The sequence below is a fragment of the Tachypleus tridentatus genome, chromosome 8 (assembly GCF_004210375.1).
Source record: "Tachypleus tridentatus isolate NWPU-2018 chromosome 8, ASM421037v1, whole genome shotgun sequence".
Classification (NCBI taxonomy): Eukaryota; Metazoa; Arthropoda; class Merostomata; order Xiphosura; family Limulidae; genus Tachypleus; species Tachypleus tridentatus.
In genome coordinates, this window is record NC_134832.1 from 52,249,655 (window position 1) to 52,259,647 (window position 9,993).

Here is a 9,993-nt window from a genome sequence, read left to right on the forward strand (position 1 = left end):
GGTGGGTGGTGATGACTAGCTGCCTTCCCTCTAGTGTTACACTGCTAAATTAGGGACGGCTAGCGCAGACATCCCTCGTGTAGCTTTGCGCGAAATTAAAAAACAAACTAACTAACTATTTAAGCAGCAAATTCCTCACCCACCTCTGCTCTTGGAGAAATCCTGGTGGATCCAGTCAAAGTCTACACGTAAAAGTGAACTCAGTTCGTGATGAATTTTCATTCTAAAGCTCTTGTAATACTGTTTAAATGTCTTACCTTAAACGTTTCGAGGAGTATTGTAAGGAGACTGCAATCCTCTAACTTGAAAACACAGAAAACAAAGACAGGTTTGCTGGAAACGAACAAAATCTCTACGTTTATTCTCCAGGAATATTGTTGTAGGACAGGGAAACGAATAGGAAGTGAGAACGTGTAACAGTCGTGTCGAGAAACTTGGCAGAAACGGCAAGATCACTTCTTATTCAACGCAGCTCATATCGAGTAGAGACGTGGTGAAGATTTCTACTGTCTCACTTTGGCACATTTAACGTATTCAATTTACGAATAATCTTAAATTTTACTTCTAGGAGAAAACTGTATTTCACACCAAGAACTAAGAAATATCCCCAAAACTATTTCAATTATCAAAACTTATAAGTACTTATTCTAACCCTAATATAAACAAAAGTTAAATATAATAATAATATTTTAAAAGTACGTTTGTTCATATAGAGAACTTGTAACTTTCCAGGGCCCTGTGCTGCTGGTGTAGTGGGACTTAAAATGCCAAGATACTGCCTTTTCGGAGACACAGTAAATACAGCTTCCAGAATGGAATCCACGGGTCTACGTAAGTAGTTATATATACAAGTTATAACTTTTCAATGGGATATCCTATGTTGAACTGTTCCATTTCTTTTATTTAGGTAATTTACAGAACAGATTTAAGTAATCAAGGAAAGCCAGTAACATCTAAACACTTCTGGAACTTAGCGTGTAATTCATAAATCTGTAATCTGTAAGTATAAACCAACACAAGCTAAAATGAGGTTTTTAAAATGAATTCAGGTAATGAATGCCTGAACGTGCACGTAATCTTATACTGCTGTACTTATCAGAGGCGTCGCTAGGTGTTCAAAGATTCGAGGCTCTGGTCCATAAGCCCGGAAATGTTCAATGACTGATTATGATATCGATCATAGATATTTATTCTGATTTTTAAGACACTTACTGGGAATTCATAGCACGAGCTCCGTGTGCTAGTGTACAGCGACGCTTCGGGTATTTATAGCTAGTTTCGTGTACAAAAATAATTCCTTATCTATACTGTATATCATTATATATGTTTTATGACAGTTCATGTGTACTATTCTGTATTAAAAAGGCCGAAATTATAAGTTGAATCGAGATTGCAATAGGTGCACTTTTATTACTGGTATTTATCATGAAATCATTCTAAATAGCAACTTTATTTTTTCTTAATCATCTCCACAACGATGTTTATAAATAACCAAGACTGTACGTCACTTGTTAATAATAATTTTGTTAATCGTTCCAAACTGATTCAGTAATTAGAAAATATAATAATGATAATGCTTTAGTTTACCACGGGCTTGATGGTTTTGTGAGCAATTTGAACAACTGTTATTCTTTTCGTGCTCTGTTATTCTTAGATCTTTTGCCAGGGGTTTGACATGGTCAGGTGGTTAAGGCACGCGACTCGTAATCCGAGAGTTGCGGGTTCGAGTCCCCGTCACACTAAACATGCTAACCCTTTCAGCTGTGGGGAAGTTATAATGTGACGATCAATCGCACCATTCGTTGATAAAATTGTAGCCCAAGAGTTGGCAGTGAGTGGTGATGACTAGCTGCCTTCCCTCTAGTTTTACACTGCTAAATTAAGGACGGCTAGCGCAGATAGCCCTCGAGTAGCTTTGCGCGAAATTCAAAACAAACCAAACATTTAGTTAGGTTTAATTTTATTAATTACTGTTTTAAATTGTTGTTATTTTGAGCACTAATCTGTACTAAAATGTAACTCATAATCCAGGATAAGATATCAGTAAAATAGAACGAATGCTTTGTAGTCCTTTTGTTTCAGCGCATATAGCCCTCGAGTAGCTTTGCGCGAAATTCAGAACAATCCTTTTGTTTTAGATGCAGATAAATGTTTTATTAAAACTTATGACGTTAATTAAAAAAACAAGTATCAACCCTTCCTTTTGTCCATTATAAAGTTACCAAGAAATGTATTGATGATGGATTCATGTATATCTGGTTAAACTGGGAACCACAGCTCATAAACTATTCGTACGTGTTGATAACACTGGTTGTTAAGTCTAAGTCATGGTGTGACGGCAAACGTATAGCGAAAACCTTAATAATGTGTTACATTTCATAGAGGAATATATCTCACATAAAACTGTTTACACATAGTTTGTAATGGGTTAATTTGTATAAATATTTAGACATTTAAATGTAAGAAAATTCGTCAAGAAGAGCTATTGAACAAACAGCTCTGTAAAGACCAGAATCGTGTATAGTGAGTGCCCGGCATGGCCAGGTGGCTAGGGCTCATGACTCCTAATCTGAGGGTCTCGGGCTCAAATCCCCATCATACCAAACATGCTCGCTATTTCAGCCGTGGGGGCGGTATAATGTACAGTCAATTCCACTATTCGTTAGTAAAATAGTAGCTCAGGTGTTTAAGAGTTGGCGGTGGGTGGTGATAACTAGCTGCCTTCCCTCTAGCCTTACACTGCTAAATTAGGGATGTGACCGCAAATATCCCTCGTGTTGCTTTGCACGAAATTCACAGACAAAGAATATATTTAGTGTCACGTCCTGGTTTATTCTTGGATTAACACGCGAATGTAGTTATAGTGAAATAAATGTATAAATATTTGACCATGGTTAAAAGTTTGTTTTTTTAATATTGGTTGAAGGTTCGAATTAAGGTTCTAACAGACATCCTGTACTAAGTCTTTACCTATTCTTCCTGACCCGACATAACCAGGTGGTCAAGGCACTCCACTCATAATCTAAGGGTCGCGGGTTCAAATCCCCGTTACACAAAACATGCTCACCCTTTCAGCCGTGGGGGTGTTGTAATTTCATGGTCAATCACACTATTCATTGGTAAAAGAGTAGCCCAAGAATTGACAGTCGGTGGTGATGACTGGCTGCCTTCCTTCTTGTCCCACACTGCAAAATTAGGGACGGCTGGCTCAGATAGCCCTTGTGTAGCTTTGCGCGAAGTTCAAACCAAACCCTATTCTTCCTTTCTACTTCATTCTTAACAATTCATTGTATCATTTGCGAATGTATTATTTAAAATGTGATCTCATTGCAGCCTTGAAGATACACGTAAGTCCTCAAACAAAAGAAGTTTTGAATAACTTTGGATCGTTTTGTTTAGAACTTCGTGGAGAAGTGGAAATGAAGGTACGTTATTCCACTAAAGGAAGTGTTTAATTAAAAACCGAAGGCTCTAGGATAACAACCATGAAAATATCTAATCACACTTCTCGCAATCTGCATATTTCACCATCATTCATTTATAAAAACATATACGTTATAGATTATGCAAAAAATATGTCCAAACGTAATTTTCCATTTATTTATTAAAGCATACTTTGAAAAGCCATTTTCATTCACTCGTTTATTTCATCTTTTTTTAATCTATAAACTCTTTAAATATTGTCATACGTTGTGGTACTTTGTTCTAATATATTTACAATGCTTGCCGTAATACGTTTTATTTAAATTAGGCTCTTGTTTTCGATTGGTGAATCTGTTACCACGTGTTTATAAAATTTACAGGTTTTTTTTTCCGAATATAAAATACCGTTAACTATAAAAATAACAATTATAAGCCTTTTATTTTTATTTCTGATTACTCGTCTCTTATGAAATAGCTTTCATAAGACTTTTCCCTGATTTAATGTTTGAATATCGAGTAATAAATTAGGCGTAAGGCCTCATTAGTACTGACAATTTAAATAAATTTAAGTCAGTAACTAAAATAACTAAAACACATTGAATCTTTGTAAAGGCGATTCAAATATTTTTTAATGTTTACACCAATCAAAAAGTACCACTCTGTCATCGGTTTTTATTTGGTTTTTATATTTCATGACCAAAAACAATTTTAGTTTCGGTGCGATAACATTAATTTTGGGCCTGGTCATCGGCGGTTGTTTTTATAAAAATAATTCTATGTTTGTTTGATGAAAAACAGAAAATCTAACTTTTGTCGTTTCCAGCTTTTTATATTTTAATAATTTATAACTGCTATGTTTAACAGCTTTTAACTGATGCCGTTGTTAAGGTTTTATGTGATTCACTGTGTGGACTACAAAAGGAACCCCATACAATCGGTGACAGTGATAAAATATACTAAAGGTCTTTAAATATACTACATGATCCATAAACAAAAGCTGTGTACAGTTTATTATTCGTTATTTCCACCAATAACTTGTGTGCTAAATTTGTTTTGTTTATCTTTTTTGTACAAGTTCTTAGTTACATATTAACTAACACTGTATGCGAATTTTTCTATTTAAAAAACGTAAGGCCATACATATTAGACTTAAAAAAATCTATTTTACTGTCTTCACAGGGTAAAGGAAAAATGACAACTTACTGGCTTTTGGGAGAACGAAAGGAGGGTGATTCTGTCGAACAAACAGTGCGAACCCACGAAGGAACCACGTGTGTGTCTAAGACTTAAGCCTAACACATATTTATAAGTTAGGGGATAAAGGTTTATTTAGAAATAAATATTAAAATATTGATAACGGTGAGGTTAAGGGAGATATGTATTATTACGCTTAGTCAAAGCTGTTAGCTAGAATATTACGAGGGCTGGATTTATTATATTTTGGAAATAATTTTAGGCCTTCGAATCTGTAGGCATCTAATTTAAGGCATAAGTTCTGATAAAAATAACATTTTTTTAGTTAATTGATACGAATAAAATTTGTTAGAGGTAAGTCATGAACATTTTTTTTTTATCTTTAGATTAAATATTCTTTATTTAAGCTGAAATTAATATTTGGTGTAGGCCATACCTGCAAATAATACAAACGGAAAGAACAAAAACTCGGAATAAACACAATGAAAACGCGGTCTAACCTGTAAATTAAAATATTACACTTTTGTTTGTTTTGCTTTTTTAATTATAACTTAAAGCATTTATTTCCTGACAATCAGATACAGGCGATAAAAAAGAAAATAAATCAGTTTAAAATCTACCAGAACAATGAGTAATGTTTGTATTCAAACAAAGTGTGTATTAGTTTCGTATTTGAAAAATGTGGCGTGTTGATGGTCTGTTTGTTTGTTTTGAATTTTGCGCAAAGCTACTCGAGGGCTATCTATGCTAGCTGTCCCTAATTTTGCAGTGTAAGACTAGAGGGAAGGCAGCTAGTCATCACCACCCACCGCCAACTCTTGGGCTACTCTTTTACCAAGAAAACGAATTGTGGGATTGACCGTAACATTATAACGCCCCCACGGCTGAAAGGGAAGGGCATGTTTGGTGTGAAGGGGATTTGAACAAGCGACTCTCAGATTTCGAATCGAGTGTCTTAACCACCTGGCCTGTTATAGAGGAAGTGCTTCATAAATCTATTGACCCTTTTTTTAACAGAAGTTTTAACAACCATGTAATGGATTACGAGTCGTTCGATTCGTAATCTGAGGGTCGCTTGCGAGTCGCACGCCTTAGGCCATGCCGGGCCACGTGTTGATGGATACACTTAAAGGTTTGAAATTTATGGAAAATAAACTTTCTTTTTATTCAGTTTTTATTCGTTTTTTAGCTACAATAAAATAGTTCTAGAAACTATATCTTATCTCAACTTACACCTTCCATATTAATATTACATTAATTTGAGCGACTTTTTTTTGTAATAAATGTTTTACAAAACTTTGTAAGGTTATGATTTTTAACCACGAAACAAAATGATTACAAATATCTCGTTTCAAATGCAAATTAACTTTCAGTTAGTATAAGTAAAAGTAAACCCTTACACTTTTTTTTTCTGTGTTACGTGATTGTCTGAGTCGGTGTGAGAAACTATTGTTTAAATTGAAAACGTAATAATAAATGTACATTGTTTTAATGGGTAAAATACACTTACATGTTACTTTTAATAGAACAGTTTGAGCTGAACCCACGCATTATAAATGTAGAGGGCTTTAGATGGTTTTGTAATTAAACTTAAACGACTCAAGGGTTAGTTCCTAACGAAGGAAACTCTACATCATAAAGTACTCTGGTTCACGGGGCTCTATTCCTCGTGATTTATTTCCTTTGTTATACATCATCACTTAATTGTTCTGTCATTGTTATACATACCTCGTTATATAACATACTATGTTTTTCCATATAATTGTTCTTGTTATAATACAAAAGTCGCATCATTAATGTAATCCGATAGGTTATTTTATCCTAATATGGATTTTTCTGTACTACATGTATTTTCACGTACGTTACACCTAAGATGATTACTCTCTTCCAAGCTTTGTTTAATTATTTCAGTTTCATGCAGTCTACTACTGTCACTTTTAGTTTAGAATAACATGTGTCATTGATTTACGATGCTGAGGTTTTACTGCAATAGCTATCGAGGCGTCTTTCCGAGAATTCTAAAAGTCACAAATTAAACGAAGCGGCATTGAGAGATTCGAGAATAAATTTCACGAATTTCAGTTTATCACTTTCTTCTGAAGATTCCGAAGATATGCTACAAGATTTAAAATACGATAGTTCTTGTGGAAGGTGAAAACAAGGTGGTTTACATATTAATCAACAAACAGATCAGATTATCAGTCAATTACAAGGCGTAACGTTAATTGGTCGATATATATTTAATGCTGCGTATCAATCTCGCTTACTGATAACGGGATTAAACTGCGCAGAATCAAAGCGAGTTCGTTGATCGGATCCACCCCCAATATTTTCGTCATACAGTAGCAGCTGCAGTTACAAGGCCCTTTTAGTTTCACTTTGTGGCCATTGTCCGAATTTATTCATTTTTAAATACTTAACGTATATGTTGGGAAATCGAGAGCCAGCGTGGGCTCCGGAGGAAACATCCTCGTCGGATCTTCTTTTTTTCTCAACATTTTAAATATCTTATTAAAAATATGATCCTAAACTAGGATAGCAATAATCTCATAAAGAGGCTAAAATCAGCGGTAGCCATTTTTACCTCACAGTGTAACTTAATAAAGTAACAGCAAACATCTATTAAATCTATAAAGTAACAAATATATATTAATTATCACTCAAATTGTTGTTTCAATCTTTCTTACGGCCCAGCATAGTCAAGTGGTTAGGGCACTCGACTCTTAATATGAGGGTTAGGGGTTCGAATCGCCGTTACAAATATACTCGCCTCTTTTAACCATGGGCGCGTTATAATATAACGGTAAATTCCAATATTGGTTGGTTAAAGAGTAGTCCAAGAATTGGCGCTAGGCGATTATGACAAGCTCGTCTTACACTGCTAAATTACAAACGGCTAACGCAGATAGGCCTCGTGTTGCTTTGCGTGAAATTCAAAATCAAACGTTCTTAATGTATCAAGCATCTATATGCATAGAAAAAATAAAATAAACTATGAAGGAAAAGACTAAAGATTCTTTAGGACATAATAACGTTTCACGTTTCATTCGCACGAGCCGCTGGGAAGTTGTAACCCCTTTAAATTGTTCTGAGGTAATCGTATTTCAATGTTTTTGACGTTCGTAGTTTGCTGCGGCTTTTCATTTTAGCGCCATAATTTATCTACTCGTGTGTCACTGTTTCACTAACTTGTATTAAGTTTGCTGAATATTTAATATGCAGCCAACAAAATTATTTTTACACTAGCACGTCTTTAAAACCTTCTATGACAAAACTACATAAATGCAAAGTTATCTTTCTTAAGCCTAATAAACGTCTACGTTCTTCGAGCCTTAAACAGCAGTTATTTTATTTTCCGTTTGCTCGAAACGATATAATTCGCAGCAGGTACTGTAAGAACAACACATGTAAAACATACAAGTAAAAACTGTTCTGTTCGGTGCAACAAATTTGTATCATACAACACTGTAGTATGAAAAATACATTCACTCCAAAGAACGTACTACTGCAACTACTACAGTGGAGCGCCGTTAAGCCGCGGTATTTGGGGGGTCAACCTGCTTAACCGCGGCTTAAACCTTTGTGACTGAAAAGCCGAAGTCGCCAACAGCTTCGCCGAGGAGCCTCATCCGGGCCATTTTATTGGGTTTGTGGCCAATATTTACATAATTCCATAAAAATATTGGATTATCGAATTAAAAATAATACTTTAATTATTGATCACTTTTTTCACGGATTTACCGCGGATTAACTTTAATGTATGGAGAGGTGTGATTCGGTAACAATGGCGGCCTCCATAAAGCTGACATAGAGAGCGGATAAGGTAGATTAACGGTCGATTTCTATTGTAATATATTTTATTTCCCAAATTAAAGCAAATACTTTTTAAATATCCCCTTCAGGTTATAAAGCCAGGATTAAATTCGTAAGCCGCGTTTTCACACGTTCTTAAATAAGCGGTGAGCCGCGATAATCCTCGCTCAAAAGACTTGCTACAGCGGCTTAAGCGATTTCGCGGTTTACTGGTCCGCGGCTTGATGGCGCTTCACTGTATATGGTATGAACACTTTTCAAGCTCGAAAAACATGATTGTAGTTAACATACTTGTCAGAAAACAATAGACTTAGGCCTACAATATTTTAACAGTATATTCTTTATGTAGTCCTTCAGCGATTTCAATATCGTTCAAACCACTTGTATTTATAAAATCAATTTACGACCATGCATTTCCTTCAGTCCAGAGCTGATCATCACAGCTGGGGTGGACAAAACACAAGAGTTTAGAATATTATTCATTTTATGCATTTTTTTACTTGTTATCAGCAACAGTTACGGCAAACATTACGTGATTGAAATACTATTATATAAAGAAAGCAGTGTTAGTAAAAAATATAATAGGCCTAACAAATGTTCTTAAGACAAGTATAATTAATTATGTTGACTGTATTTACACTTTTCTTGTTTATAATATAATATCGTCTCATTCGTTAAAATACCTATCAAAGTGAAAACAGTTCGTATTGTTTATGTAACAGTATTATATGTAATCAGTAACAATTAATTTCTCAAGATATTTTCGTAATTTAATGTGTTTTTTCTAGCAATTTCAATTGTTGATGTTTTTATTCTGTTTGAATTATGTTTAAAATAATTACAATAATGTTACAACTTACGGACAAAATGGTCAGGCTTCACTAACACTTACTACCTGTGTATAGATCAGTTTTTCTTAAGTTTAACAAAATACTACAGAGAAATAGCGATATAAAATGTAACAATGGCTATAGTTTGACAAAAAACAAGTTGAAATTAAAAATTAATATAAAATAACCACAGTTATACTTTTGTATTCCTGTACTACAAAACAATATTTTCGCTTGCTTTGTATCCAAGTCATCACTATCTTGCTTGTTTGTTTGAGAGCAAAGCTATATTGGGCTACATGCTGTATTCACCAAGGGGATTTAAACCCCCGATTTTAAGAGATGAAAGTCCATAAACTTACGACCGTCTCACCAGGAGACATTGAGTGTCGGCTTGGTATTTATAGAAACGAAGAACAAAAGCTTTCAAATAGTGCACTCAATGTTCAAAATTTATCTTGTTTCAGGTTACACATGACACCAGGTTTAAAAAAAAACAAAAAACCCGTTACCACTATTGCTCATTATAATTCACATCAACACGAGCAGTAAATTTGCTCAGAGCTCCAGCTAATGGTTTAAACACTGTTAAGATTGTGATAGAAGGGTTCTGAATGTTGTCTCATTTCTTCATAATTCAAGCCATTAGTATTCCAGGTCTTTAATTAAAATGTCAAATGGAATAATATTAAAAAGTCCCATCTGTTTAAAAATCTCAAATAACCACTGCTCT

The 9,993-nt window shown here is 34.6% G+C and overlaps 1 pseudogene across 1 annotated transcript in view; it reads left to right on the forward strand.

The window, feature by feature from the left end:
* LOC143222401 (atrial natriuretic peptide receptor 1-like) overlaps positions 1-5,587 on the forward strand; it is a 139,751-nt pseudogene extending 134,164 nt beyond the window's left edge. The window contains exons 20-22 of the transcript XR_013012228.1: positions 733-831; positions 3,334-3,425; positions 4,603-5,587. The product of XR_013012228.1 is annotated as an atrial natriuretic peptide receptor 1-like (transcript). The remainder of the gene's footprint in view (positions 1-732; positions 832-3,333; positions 3,426-4,602) is intronic.
* The last annotated feature ends 4,406 nt before the right edge of the window (positions 5,588-9,993 follow it).